The sequence below is a fragment of the Salvelinus namaycush genome, chromosome 41 (genome assembly GCF_016432855.1).
Source record: "Salvelinus namaycush isolate Seneca chromosome 41, SaNama_1.0, whole genome shotgun sequence".
NCBI classification, from domain to species: Eukaryota; Metazoa; Chordata; class Actinopteri; order Salmoniformes; family Salmonidae; genus Salvelinus; species Salvelinus namaycush.
Window position 1 is genome coordinate 12,663,459 of NC_052347.1, and position 12,494 is coordinate 12,675,952.

Genomic DNA, 12,494 nt, shown 5'->3' on the forward strand with positions numbered 1-12,494 from the left:
ATTATTTCTGGTAACTAGTAGGGCTTTGTATGTTTAAGACGTGCCTTAGTTGACGTGCCTTTGTCAGGTAGGTGTTAACTTCAGTGGGACTTGAGATTGAAGCCCTCTAGAAGAAGGTCTTTTGAGGTGTTTTCATTGGGCAGCCTGTAAAGGTCCAGTATGTGAATGATGACAATAATAAACTGAAGCACCTGTCTACCCCAGGATATGTTTTATAGCTGTGTTTATTATAACATTAGAAGACACACAGTGTCCAACTATGTACACCTACAGTGCCTTGCAAAAGTATTCATCCCCCTTGGCGTTTTTCCTATTTTGTTGCATTGCAACCTGTAATTGAAATGTATTTGTATTTCATGTAATGAACATACACAAAATAGTCCAAATTGGTGAAGTGAAATGAAAAAAAATTACTTGTTTAAAAAAATTCTAAAAAACTGAAAAGTGGTGCGTGCATATGTATTCACCCCCTACGCTATGAAGCCCCTAAATAAGATCTGGTGCAACCAATTACCTTCAGAAGTCACATAATTACTTAGATTGCACACAGGTGAACTTTATTTAAGTGTCACATGACCTGTCACATGATCTCAGTATATATACACCTGTTCTGAAAGGCCCCAGAGTCTGCAACACCACAAAGCAAGGGGCAACACCACGCAAGCGGCACCATGAAGACCAAGGAGCTCTCCAAACAGGTCAGGGACAAAGTTGTGGAGAAGTACAGATCAGGGTTGGGTTATAAAAAAATATCAGAAACTTTGAATATCCCACGGAGCACCATTAAATCCATTATTAAAAAATGTAAAGAATATGGCACCACAACAAACCTGCCAAGAGAGGGCCGCCCACCAAAACTCATGGACCAGGCAAGGAGGGCATTAATCAGAGAGGCAACAAAGAGACCAAAGATAACCCTGAAGGAGCTGCAACGCTCGAAAGCGGAGATTGGAGTATGTCCATAGGACCACTTTAAGCCGTACGCTCCACAGAGCTGGGCTTTACGGAAGAGTGGCCAGAAAAAAAGCCATTGCTTAAAGAAAAAAATAAGCAAACACGTTTGGTGTTCGCCAAAAGGCATGTGGGAGACTCCCCAAACATATGGAAGAAGGTTTTTGGCCATCAAGGAAAACGCTATGTCTGGCGCAAACCCAACACCTCTCATCACCCAGAGAACACTATCCCCACAGTGAAGCATGGTGGTGGCAGCATCATGTTGTGGAGATGTTTTTCATCGGCAGGGACTGAGACACTGTTCAGAATTGAAGGAATGATGGATGTAACTAAATACAGGGAAATTCGTGAGGGAAACCTGTTTCAGTCTTCCAGAGATTTGAGACTGGGACGGAGGTTCACCTTCCAGGAGGACAAATGGCCCTAAGCATACTGCTAAAGCAACACTTGAGTGGTTAAAGGGGAAACATTTAAATGTCTTGGAATGGCCTAGTCAAAGCCCAGACCTCAATCCAATTGAGAATCTGTGGTATGACTTAAAGATTGCTGTACACCAGCGGAACCCATCCAATTTGAAGGAGCTGGAGCAGTTTTGCCTTGAAGAATGAGCAAAATCCCAGTGGCTAGATGTGCCAAGCTTATAGAGACATACCCCAAGAGACTTGCAGCTGTAATTGCTGCAAAAGGTGGCTCTACAAAGTATTGACTTTGGGGGGGGGGGTGAATAGTTATGCATCCTCAAGTTTTCTGTTTTTTTTTGTGTCTTATTTCTTGTTTGTTTCACAATAAAACATATTTTGCATCCTCAAAGTGGTAGGCATGTTGTGTAAATCAAATAATACAAACCCCCCAATAATCAATTTTAATTCCAGGTTGTAAGGCAACAAAATAGGAAAAATGCCAAGGGGGGTGTATACTTTCGCAAGCCACTGTATGTGTATGTCTTACACACACACATAGATAACAATCATGTGTGTGTTTTTTGGGATGTCACGTGTTGTTTGTGTACACTGAGTTTCTGTTATACTGTATGTATCTACTGTGTGTATTGATGAGTGTGAGTTTGTAAGTGTGTTATATAGACCCAGGCATTGGAAGCGATGCCATCATGTCTGTGTGTATCTGTTCTAGGGTGCAAAACGATCAGTTGGCGGCCATCTTTCTCCTGCTGATGCAGAACCAGGAGGCACTAGGGGAGGTGACTGAGGGAGACATGGAGGAGCAGCTCAAACTCTACTCCCTGTAGCAGAATGGGGCAGTTCTGTTATTGTCAACCTTGTATAGGGCTGAATAGCCTGTTCCCCTTTTTAAAGTGCAGGTGTCAAGCAGAGCAACTGTCAATGTATAATACCGTATTTATGTTTGACTTATCATGTCAGGTCAGAATGATCCATAACAGACTAAGACAATAGGTTTAATATTCTGACATACAGTAGAGGGATAGGTTAAATGGCATTACCCATAAGACCAAAACAAATTGTACAATACTTGAATGTAAGACACAAGTCTTTATACTGTTCTTGTTCTGTTAACATTGGTTATCGTAAAGTATGGCAATGTTACAGTGGCTTTAAAAATCACATGTTCTTAGAGTATGAACAATTTAATGAACAATCAATTGCAGTAACTTATATTCATTAAGTACATCGATAACACACTGTTTATATTACTTACATTTTTTATGAAATATTGTTGGTAAGTCACAAAAACTGTATGTATTTTCAGTTGTAAAGAACTATTTTGGAATGACTTTGTAGTGTTAATATAGGTAATATTGAAATATACACTGAGTGTACAAAACATGACACAGACTGACCAGATGAATCCAGATGAAAGCTATGATCCCTTATTGATGTTACTTGTTAAATTCACTTCAGTCAGTGTGGATGAAGGGGAGGAGACAGGTTAAATAATGATTTTTAAGCCTGGAGACAATTGAGACATGGATTGGGTGAATGGGCAAACAAAAGCTTTAAGTGCTTTGAAGGGGTTATGGGTTGTAGGTGCCAGATACACCGGTTTGAGTGTGTCAAGAACTGCAAAGCTGCTGGGGTTTTCACGCTCAACAGTTTCCTGTGTGTATCAAGGTCCACCACCCAAAGGACATCCTGTCGGAAGCATTGGAGTCAACATGGGTCAGCATCCCTGTGGAATGCTTTCGACACCTGTAGAGACCATGCCCTGACGAATTTAGGCTGTTCTGAGGGAAAGGTGGGTATTAGGTAAGTGTTCCTAATGTTTTGTACACTCAGTGTATGTTTTTCATATGTTCTAAACACTCCATATTTTGAATCAAATATTTTTAATGGATGTACATACTGTATGGAGATATTTTAGTAGTTTGTTTAGAGTCTCAAGCGATGAGGTTTTAATAGTTAGTACCACAGGTGGCACCTTAATTGGGAAGGACGGGCTCATACTAATGGCTTGAATGGAATAAATGGAATGGTATCAAGGTTTCCTTGTGTTTGTTACCATTCCATTCACTCCATTCCAGACATTATTTTGAGCCGTCCTCCCCTCAGCAGCCTCATGTGGATAGTACTCTGGTGTATATTTTTACCAGTTATTTTATTAAATAATATGACACTCAAAACAGGTCGTGTGATCATGTATTTTTTTATGTGTGTTTGAGTGATAATGCTTTTATTTCAACTCTCTGTTTCTACACTCTATGAACAGTCCATTTGATAAATCATGATTTCACATTTTCCTTCAGTAAGTCTAACGCCAACATTATTTTGCTAAACTTCTATAAGAAAAAGCAAACTATGAAATGTAATTTTTTTAAACAACTGTCATAATTGTGTCACATGAACACATACAAGTTGTTTATGCCTTGTCCAACGTTTCTCTGATGATGTGTTGTACATGTGAATGTAACAGTATAACTTTACGGCGTTCCCTCGCCCCGACACGGGCGCGAACCAGGGACCCTCTGCACACATCAACAACGGTCGCCCACGAAGCATCGTTAACCATCACGCCACAAAGGCCGCGGCCCTTGCAGAGCAAGGGGCAACACTACTTCTAGGTTTCAGAGCAAGTGACGTAACTGATTGAAACGCTATTAGCGCGTACCCGCTAACTAGCTAGCCATTTCACATCCGTTACACTCACCCCCCTTTCAACCTCCTCCTTTTCCGCAGCAACCAGTGATCCGGGTCAACAGCATCAATGTAACAGTATAACTTTACGGCGTCCCCTCGCCCCAACACGGGCGCGAACCAGGGACCCTCTGCACACATCAACAACAGTCACCCACGAAGCATCGTTACCCATCGCTCCACAAAAGCCGCGGCCCTTGCAGAGCAAGGGGCAACACTACTTCTAGGTTTCAGAGCAAGTGACGTAACTGATTGAAACGCTATTAGCGCGTACCCGCTAACTAGCTAGCCATTTCACATCCGTTACATGAAACCAGGCAAGGACAAATGAGGTAGGCTACAATGATATGGTCTAGCTGGTTGAGTAGATGAGTAGATGAGTAGTCTTCCCGCTTGCTGTTTGTCACACTCTTACCATTCCTCTGTGGGGTGGTACCTCTAACATGTTTGAAATAATTAGAGTACATAGTTACACAGTACATGTTTGAAAAACACCTTATCAAAATATAGTTGCTCAGATCGTTATCAAAGTCATACAATGTTTGTGTTTATGTCATAATAAATTTCAAGGCATAATTATAATCACTTCCTAGTAGTATAAATTGGATTCATCCTCTTGCCATAACTTTTGTAAGCTGTGTTGGCATCATTCTACATAGCACCACAGGTGAGAAGATTAAGGACACCAAGTCTGGATCAGAGAAGAAGTAGGGGTTTTAGTGTAATACCCACAGAACTCCAGTCTCCTTTTCAGCTCATTTATCACCTGATTTTCTTAACAAAAGGCATATCTCTATAGGTGGTCCAGGTGTCCTCTGACATGGCACAAATGTTCTCTATTGCTCCTCTATTTTTCCTCAATCAAGGTGGGAGGCCGATGACATCAGAGGGCAATATGAAAAAATGATTTTGCTCAAAACATATTTTTTTACTCATAAAGCCGAGCTCCGCACTTGGAGAAACAGCGCCACTGGCAGTGGTGGAAAAGGTACACAGTCATACTTGAGTCAAAGTAAAGATACCCTCATAGAAAATGACACAAAAGTAAAAGTGAAAGTCACCCAGTAAAATACTACTTGAGTAAAAGTCTAAAAGTATTTGGTTTTAAATATACTTAAGTATCAAAAGTAAATGGAATTGCTCAAATGTATTTAAGTATCAAAAGTAAAAGTATAAACCAGACACAACATTTTTTATTAATTTTTTTATTGACGGATAGCCAGAGGCACACGCCAGCACTCAGACATAATTTACAAATGAAGCATTTGTGTTTAGTGAGTCCTACAGATCAGAGGCAGTAGGGGTGACCAGGGATGTTCTCTTGATACGTGTGCGAATTGGACCATTTACTTGTCAAAATGTAATGAGTACTTTTGGGTGTCAGGGAAAATGTATGGAGTAAAAAGTCCATTATTTTCTTTAGGAATGTAGTGAAGTAAAAGTAAAATTGTGCAAAAATATAAATAGTAAAGTACAGATACCCCAAAAAACTACTAGTAGTATTTTCAAATATTTTTACTCAAGTACTTTACACCACTGGCAGCCCCAGGCGCATTTATTATTGTTTTTGTTTTGTTTATTAAAGCCCCAGTGCAGTCAAAGCGTGATTTTTCTGTGTTTAATATACACTCACCGGTCAGTTTATTAGGTACACCCATCTAGTACCAGTTCGGACCCCCCTTTGCCTTCAGTACAGCCTGAATTCTTCAGGGCATCTAGAAAGGGGTCGGAAACGCTCCACAGGGATGTTGGTCCACGCTGACACAATGGCATCATGCAGTTGCTGCAGATTCAACAGCTGTTAATTCATGCTGTAAACAGCCCGTTCCATGTCATCCAAAAGATGCTGTATTGGGTTGAGGTCTGGGGACTGAGCAGGCCACTCAAGTAAACTGATTTTGCTGCCATGTTACAGGCAATGTTTTTCCACAATTGTCCAGTGTTGGTGATCATGTGCCCACTGGAGCCGCTTCTTCTTTTTTTTTTAGCTGTTAGGAGTGGAGCCCTCTGTGGTCGTCTGCTGCAATAGCCCATTCTTGACAAGGATCTACGAGTTGTGCGTTCCGAGATGCAGTTCTGCACCGCACTGTTGTACTGCGCCGCTATTTGTCCGTTTGTGGCCCGTTTGTTAGCTTGCACGATTCTTGCCATTCTCCTTCAACCTCTCTCATCAACGAGCTATTTTCACCCACAGGATTGCCACTGACTGGATGTTTTTTGTTTGTCGCATCATTCTTGGTAAACCTTAGACACTATCGTGCGTGAAAAGCCCAGTAGGGTGGCCGTTTCTGAGATACTGGATCCGGCGCGCCTGGCATACCACGCTCAAAGTCGATTAGGTCACTCGCTTTGCCCATTCTATCGTTCAATCGAACAGTAACTGAATGCCTCAATGCTTGTCTGCCTGATTTATATAACAAGCTATGGCCACGTGACTCACTGTCTGTAGGAGCGATCCATTTTCGTGAATGGAGTGGTATACCTAATAAACTGACCGGTGAGTGTATTTTTCCACACTATGAGGTTGGAATAATACTGTGAAATTGTGAAAATTATGATAATGCGCTTTTAGTGTAAGAGCTGTATGAAAAGACTACCTGAAATTTCAGCCTGTTTTGGTGGAGTAGAGTTTTGGCCTTCCATGGTGATGTCAACATGCAATAAATGAGTTAATAGACCAATAAGAAAAAGAGTTCCATACCTCTCTGCTAATAACAGCTCATTTTCAGTTTTCCTCTCCTCACTCAAACCCCTCCCAGACAGTCCTAGCAAAATTCTTGTTTGAGAAATTGCCCTTTGCTAAGAAGCAATTTTTTCCCTTTTTGACCATTTGAATGGAAAACAACCACAGTAATGGACTTAATTGTTACCCAGAAATGATTTGATATTGAGATAAAAACGACTGTATTGGACCTTCAAACGGCAGAGGAGCTCCCACATCAAGGTAAAAAACTAAATCAGAGAACACGCTCTGCTGTGCTATTGCGCGTGCAGTGATGTCTGCCGAAAAAAAGTGTTCATTGTCTGAAGTAACATCTTTGTTGTTGCAATATCGCAAATGACCGTGGCAGTTTCACCGCTACGGATCCAATATTAAGCGTACATTATTGGATTTATACATGGAATATTGTTTTAGAATAGGAAACGTTCAAAAATAGCTGGAGTGCGTCTTCAAATTACATTTCTATGGGAACACCACTCATTCCCATCTCTGCATGAAATAACTTCTGGTATGCAGCAGAGTTCCCATTCTGATCTGTGCTGCATTCTTCTGGTCTGGACAGGAATCACCTTGACATCAGCTGTTGGTCTCTCAGTGCTCCCCCTGGCCGTTGGTTATTTATCTAGTCAATGGGCTCTACTGGTTGAAGGGTCCTGTCATCAGCTGGAGACCAATTAAAACCCAATCCTATTCTGTCATGCTGGAAAAAGATTTGCAGATGGGCTGAGAAATCCATGTAATTACTTACTCCCATCCATCCCACTCTGTCATTTCTAGAACACAAAGGATGTGTTTACACAGACAGCCCAATTCTGAACATTTGTCCACTAAATTGTATTTTGACCAATCACATCAGATCTAATCACAACAGGTATTTTTCAGAGCAGATCTGATTAGTCCAAATACCAATGAGTTAAAAAAAATCAGAATTGAGCATTCTGTCTAAACGCAGCTTAAGTAACGTAATGAATCTGAATTTATGAGAATTCTTATATGGCACTAGCTATGATTTCATAACTCCAAAGACAAGGCTTTAAAATCCTAGTTAAAATGGCACCTGTAATGAACATGTAATGCATGACATGTACACTATGCTCTCTTCAAATTGTACTCTAATCATGTAATCAAGTTTAAGTAAGTTTTAAAGGTAGAGGTTATAAAGAATCATTGAAAGGCAAGCCAGCCCGAATTTCCCTAATTATGGCACACCTCTTTAAATGGCACACAATTATGGCACACCTCTTTTTCACACCTCTTTAAACTGCCAGTTGGCGTGAATTGAGGCATTTCCATAAAAAGAAACCCCCAACTCCACACATGAGGAAGGTGCATTGACTGTCACGCCCTGATCTGTTTCACCTGTCTTTGTGATTGTCTCCACCCACCTCCAGGTGTCACCCGTTTTCACCATTATTCCCAGGGTATTTATTCCTGTGTTCTCTGTCTTTTAAACTATCGAAATAAAGTCGCATACTGCATGTATAACCTCCCAACAATTTAATGGGTATTCACCAACGTTTCGGCATCACTGTGCCTTCCTCAGGGTAATGTCATAAATACTTGAACCAGGTTATGTAATTGTATATGGCATATTAAATATATTATTCTATTGTTATCATATAGAAAAATAATGGAATATAGTACATCATATTAGCATCAACATACATTATTGTTTCATTCAATTTCACATCATTTCGGATTTCATTTTTGTTACATGTAATATTGGTTCAACCTTAATATATAATGAACCTCATCAACAGGGGGAACATATTGAGTATAAGCTGTAAAAATTATTTTTCAATTTATAAGACAATTTAATAAAGGAAAAAGTGTTCATAAGAAGGGCCTGAGATCAAAGTCAATATTCAGACCACTAGGGGTCAATGTTTTTAGATAGGATATCCAGTAAGCCTCTCTTTGTAGTAGTACGATCTCAATGTTACCTCCTCTCCTTGGTTGAGCCACATGCTCATTGCCTGTGTATTTGAGGGAGGAGATTGGATGGTTAGCTTCAACAAAGTGAGCTGCTACTGGATAGTCAATGTTCTTACACCTGATTGAGCTGCGGTGTTCAGCTATGCGTTGTTTTAATTGCCTTTTCGTTTGTCCCACATAGGCTTTTCCACATGAACAGGTGATGAGATAGATTACTCCCTTGGTCTTGCATGAGATGATACCCCTCACAGGGATCTTTCGACCTGTATGTGGCTGTCTGAAGATTTTTATTTTTTTGGTGCTATTACACTGTGCGCATGAGCCACATTTGTAGTTCCCATTTGGGATAGGTGTCAAGAGTGTCTGAGTGGGCTCAGGGGGCATGTCAGATCTCACCAAACTATCTCCAATATTGCGACCACGCTTATAGACCACCAGTGGGGGTTCCTTGAAGAGGTGTGCAATTTTTTTGTCTGATTGCAGAATATGCCAGTGCTTTTTCAGAATTGCTTTCATTTTCTCCGAACCCTTGGTGTACTTCGTACAAAAGACGGTTGCGTTGTTTTTCTTCTTTGGTTGAATTTTTAGTAATTAATCTCTTGGTTTTTGAGATATTTTCATCATTGCAGCATTAAGAGTTTTATCCTTGTAGCCTCTCATTTTGAATTTCTGTCTTTTTTTTTAGCATTGCTGTCAAAATCTGACTGGTGGCCACAGATTCGTTTAACCCTGCATAACTGGCTATATGGCAGACCATTCTTGAGGGGAAGAGGATGCATACTATCCGCACATAGCAAGTTATTGCGATCTGTGGGCTTTGTGTATAAGTCTGTGTGTAATGCATCATTCTCTTTGATAATCCATAAATCCAGGTAGATTATTTGTCTCTCATCAGTCTGCATGGTGAATTTGAGGTATTCAGAGCTCTCGTTTAGTAGAGTTTGGAATTCATTTAGTTCCTGCTGACTTCCTTCCCAGAGCACAAAGACATCATCTATGTATCTCTTTTATAAGTATTTTAGAAAGTAAGGGGTGTGTGTCTGTTTTAAAAAGGAATGCTTCTTCAAATTGTCCCACATACAGGTTTGCATAGTTGGGGGGAAAAGGGGAACCCATGGCTACACCCCGAATTTGAAGGAAACAGTCTGACTCAAAGACAAAATAGTTATGGGATAATACCAGTTCAGTAAGTTGTAAGATGCAATCATTAGATGGAGCAAGGGTAGAGTCTCTCTGCTGAAGGAAGTGTTGTAATGCCTGCAAGCCTACAGGGTGTGGGATGTTAGTGAACAAGCTCTCCACATTAAAAGTGGCCAGCAGGGTGCCCTCTGGTATCCTTCCTAAGCCCTCTATCAATGAGATCATGTGACTAGTATCTTTGACACAAGATGGGAGAATCTCAACCATCGGTTTGATGTGGTAATCCACAAATTTAGAAATGTTGGATGTCACAGAGCTGATTGCTGCTACAATGGGTCTACCTGGAGGAGGAGATACTTGTTTGTGTAATTTAGCGACTATAGAAAGTTGGTATCTTGGGAAATTTCACAAATAGAAATTCAACTTCTTGTTTAGTGATTTGTCCTGATTCCAAACAGTTTTCCACTGTGGATGAAATATTATGCTGGAATTCCAGGGTAGGGTCACAATTCAGTTTGCGATAGAAGTCACCTTTAGATAGTTGTCGGCGATATTCATTCACGTAGTCACATTTGTTTTGTATACAAATTCCTTCTCCTTTGTCACATTTTTTTATGATAATCGAAGGATCTGACTTTAAGTCCTTAAGAGTGTAACGGCAGTCTAGCTCTTCCTCCTCATCGGACGAGGAGAGGAGAGAAGGATCGGCGGACCAATGTGCAGCGTGGTAATTTTCCATGAATTTAATTAACACAAAGACAAGATACTGACAAACTAATACAAAACAACAAACGACGGTGAAGCTACAAACAAAAGTGCAATACACAAGCTACTAACGTTAGACATAGACACTATACAAAATAACAAACGAACTAACCGTCACAGTCCTGTGTGGCACAAACACTGACACAGGAAACAGACAAACTAGACACACAACATAGAATTCCCACCCAGCTCACGTCCTGACCAACACTAAACAAGCAAAACATACAAGAACTATGGTCAGGGCGTGACAGTACCCCCCTCCTGAGGTGCGGACTCCGGACGCACCCCTAAAACTCAAGGGGAGGGTCTGGGTGGGCATCTGTCCGCGGTGGCGGCTCCGGCGGTGGACGAGGCCACCACTCCACCATTGTCTTTGTCCCCCTCCTTAGCGTCCTTTGAGTGGCAACCCTCGCCCCCGACCTTGGCCTAGGAATCCTCACCAAGGTCCCCACTAAATTTAGGAGACAGCTCAGGACAGAGAGGTAGCTCAGGACAGAGAGGTAGCTCAGGACAGAGAGGTAGCTCAGGACAGAGATGTAGCTCAAGACAGAGGGGCAGCTCCGGACAGAGAGGCAGCTCCGGACTGAAAGGCAGCTCCGGACTAATGGCAGCTCCGGGCTGAGGGGCAGCTCCGGGCTGAGGGGCAGCTCATGACTGGAAGGCAGCTCATGACTGGAGGGCAGCTCATGACTGGAGGGCAGCTCATGACTGGAGGGCAGCTCATGACTGGAGGGCAGCTCATGACTGGAAGGCAGCTCATGACTGGAAGGCAGCTCTGGCAGCTCCTGACTGGCTGGCGGCTCTGGCGGCTCCTGACTGGCTGGCGGCTCTGGCGGCTCCTGACTGGCTGGCGGCTCTGGCGGCTCCTGACTGGCTGGCGGCTCTGGCGGCTCCTGACTGGCTGGCGGCTCTGGCGGCTCCTGACTGGCTGGCGGCTCTGGCGGCTCCTGACTGGCTGGCGGCTCTAGCGGCTCTGACGGCTCGGGACAGATGGGCGGCTCTGACGGCTCGGGACAGACGGGCGGCTCTGACGGCTCGGGACAGACGGGCGGCTCAGACGGCGCTGGGCAGACGGACGGCTCAGAAGGCGCTGGGCAGACGGATGGCTCAGACGGCGCTGGGCAGACGGATGGCTCAGACGGCGCTGGGCAGACGGATGGCTCAGACGGCGCTGGGCAGACGGATGGCTCAGACGGCGCTGGGCAGACGGATGGCTCAGACGGCGCTGGGCAGACGGATGGCTCAGACGGCGCTGGGCAGACGGATGGCTCAGACGGCGCTGGGCAGACGGATGGCTCAGACGGCACTGGGCAGACAGGCAGCTCAGACGGCGCTGGGCAGGCAGGCAGTGCAGACGGCGCTAGGCAGGCAGGCAGGCAGTGCAGACGGCGCTAGGCAGACGAGCAGTGCAGGCGGCGTTGGGAAGACGAGCAGTGCAGGTGGCGTTGGGCAGACGGCCGACTCTGACCTGCTGAGAAGCACAGTAGGCCTGGTGCGTGGTGCCGGAACTGGTGGTACCGGACTGGAGACACGCACCTCAAGGCTAGTGCGGGGAGCAGGAACAGGGCACACTGGATTCTCAAAGCGCACTATAGGCCTGGTGCGTGGTGCCGGAACTGGTGGTACCGGACTGAGGGCACGCACCTCAGGGCGAGTGCGGGGAGAAGGAACAGTGCGTACAGGGCTCTGGAGACGCACAGGAGGCTTGGTGCGTGGTGCCGGAACTGGAGGTACTGGGCTGGAGACACGCACCACAGGGAGAGTGCGTGGAGGAGGAACAGGGCTCTGGAGATGCACTGGAAGCCTGGTGCGTGGTGTAGGCACTGGTGGTACTGGGCTGGGGCGGGAAGGTGGCGCCGGATATACCGGAC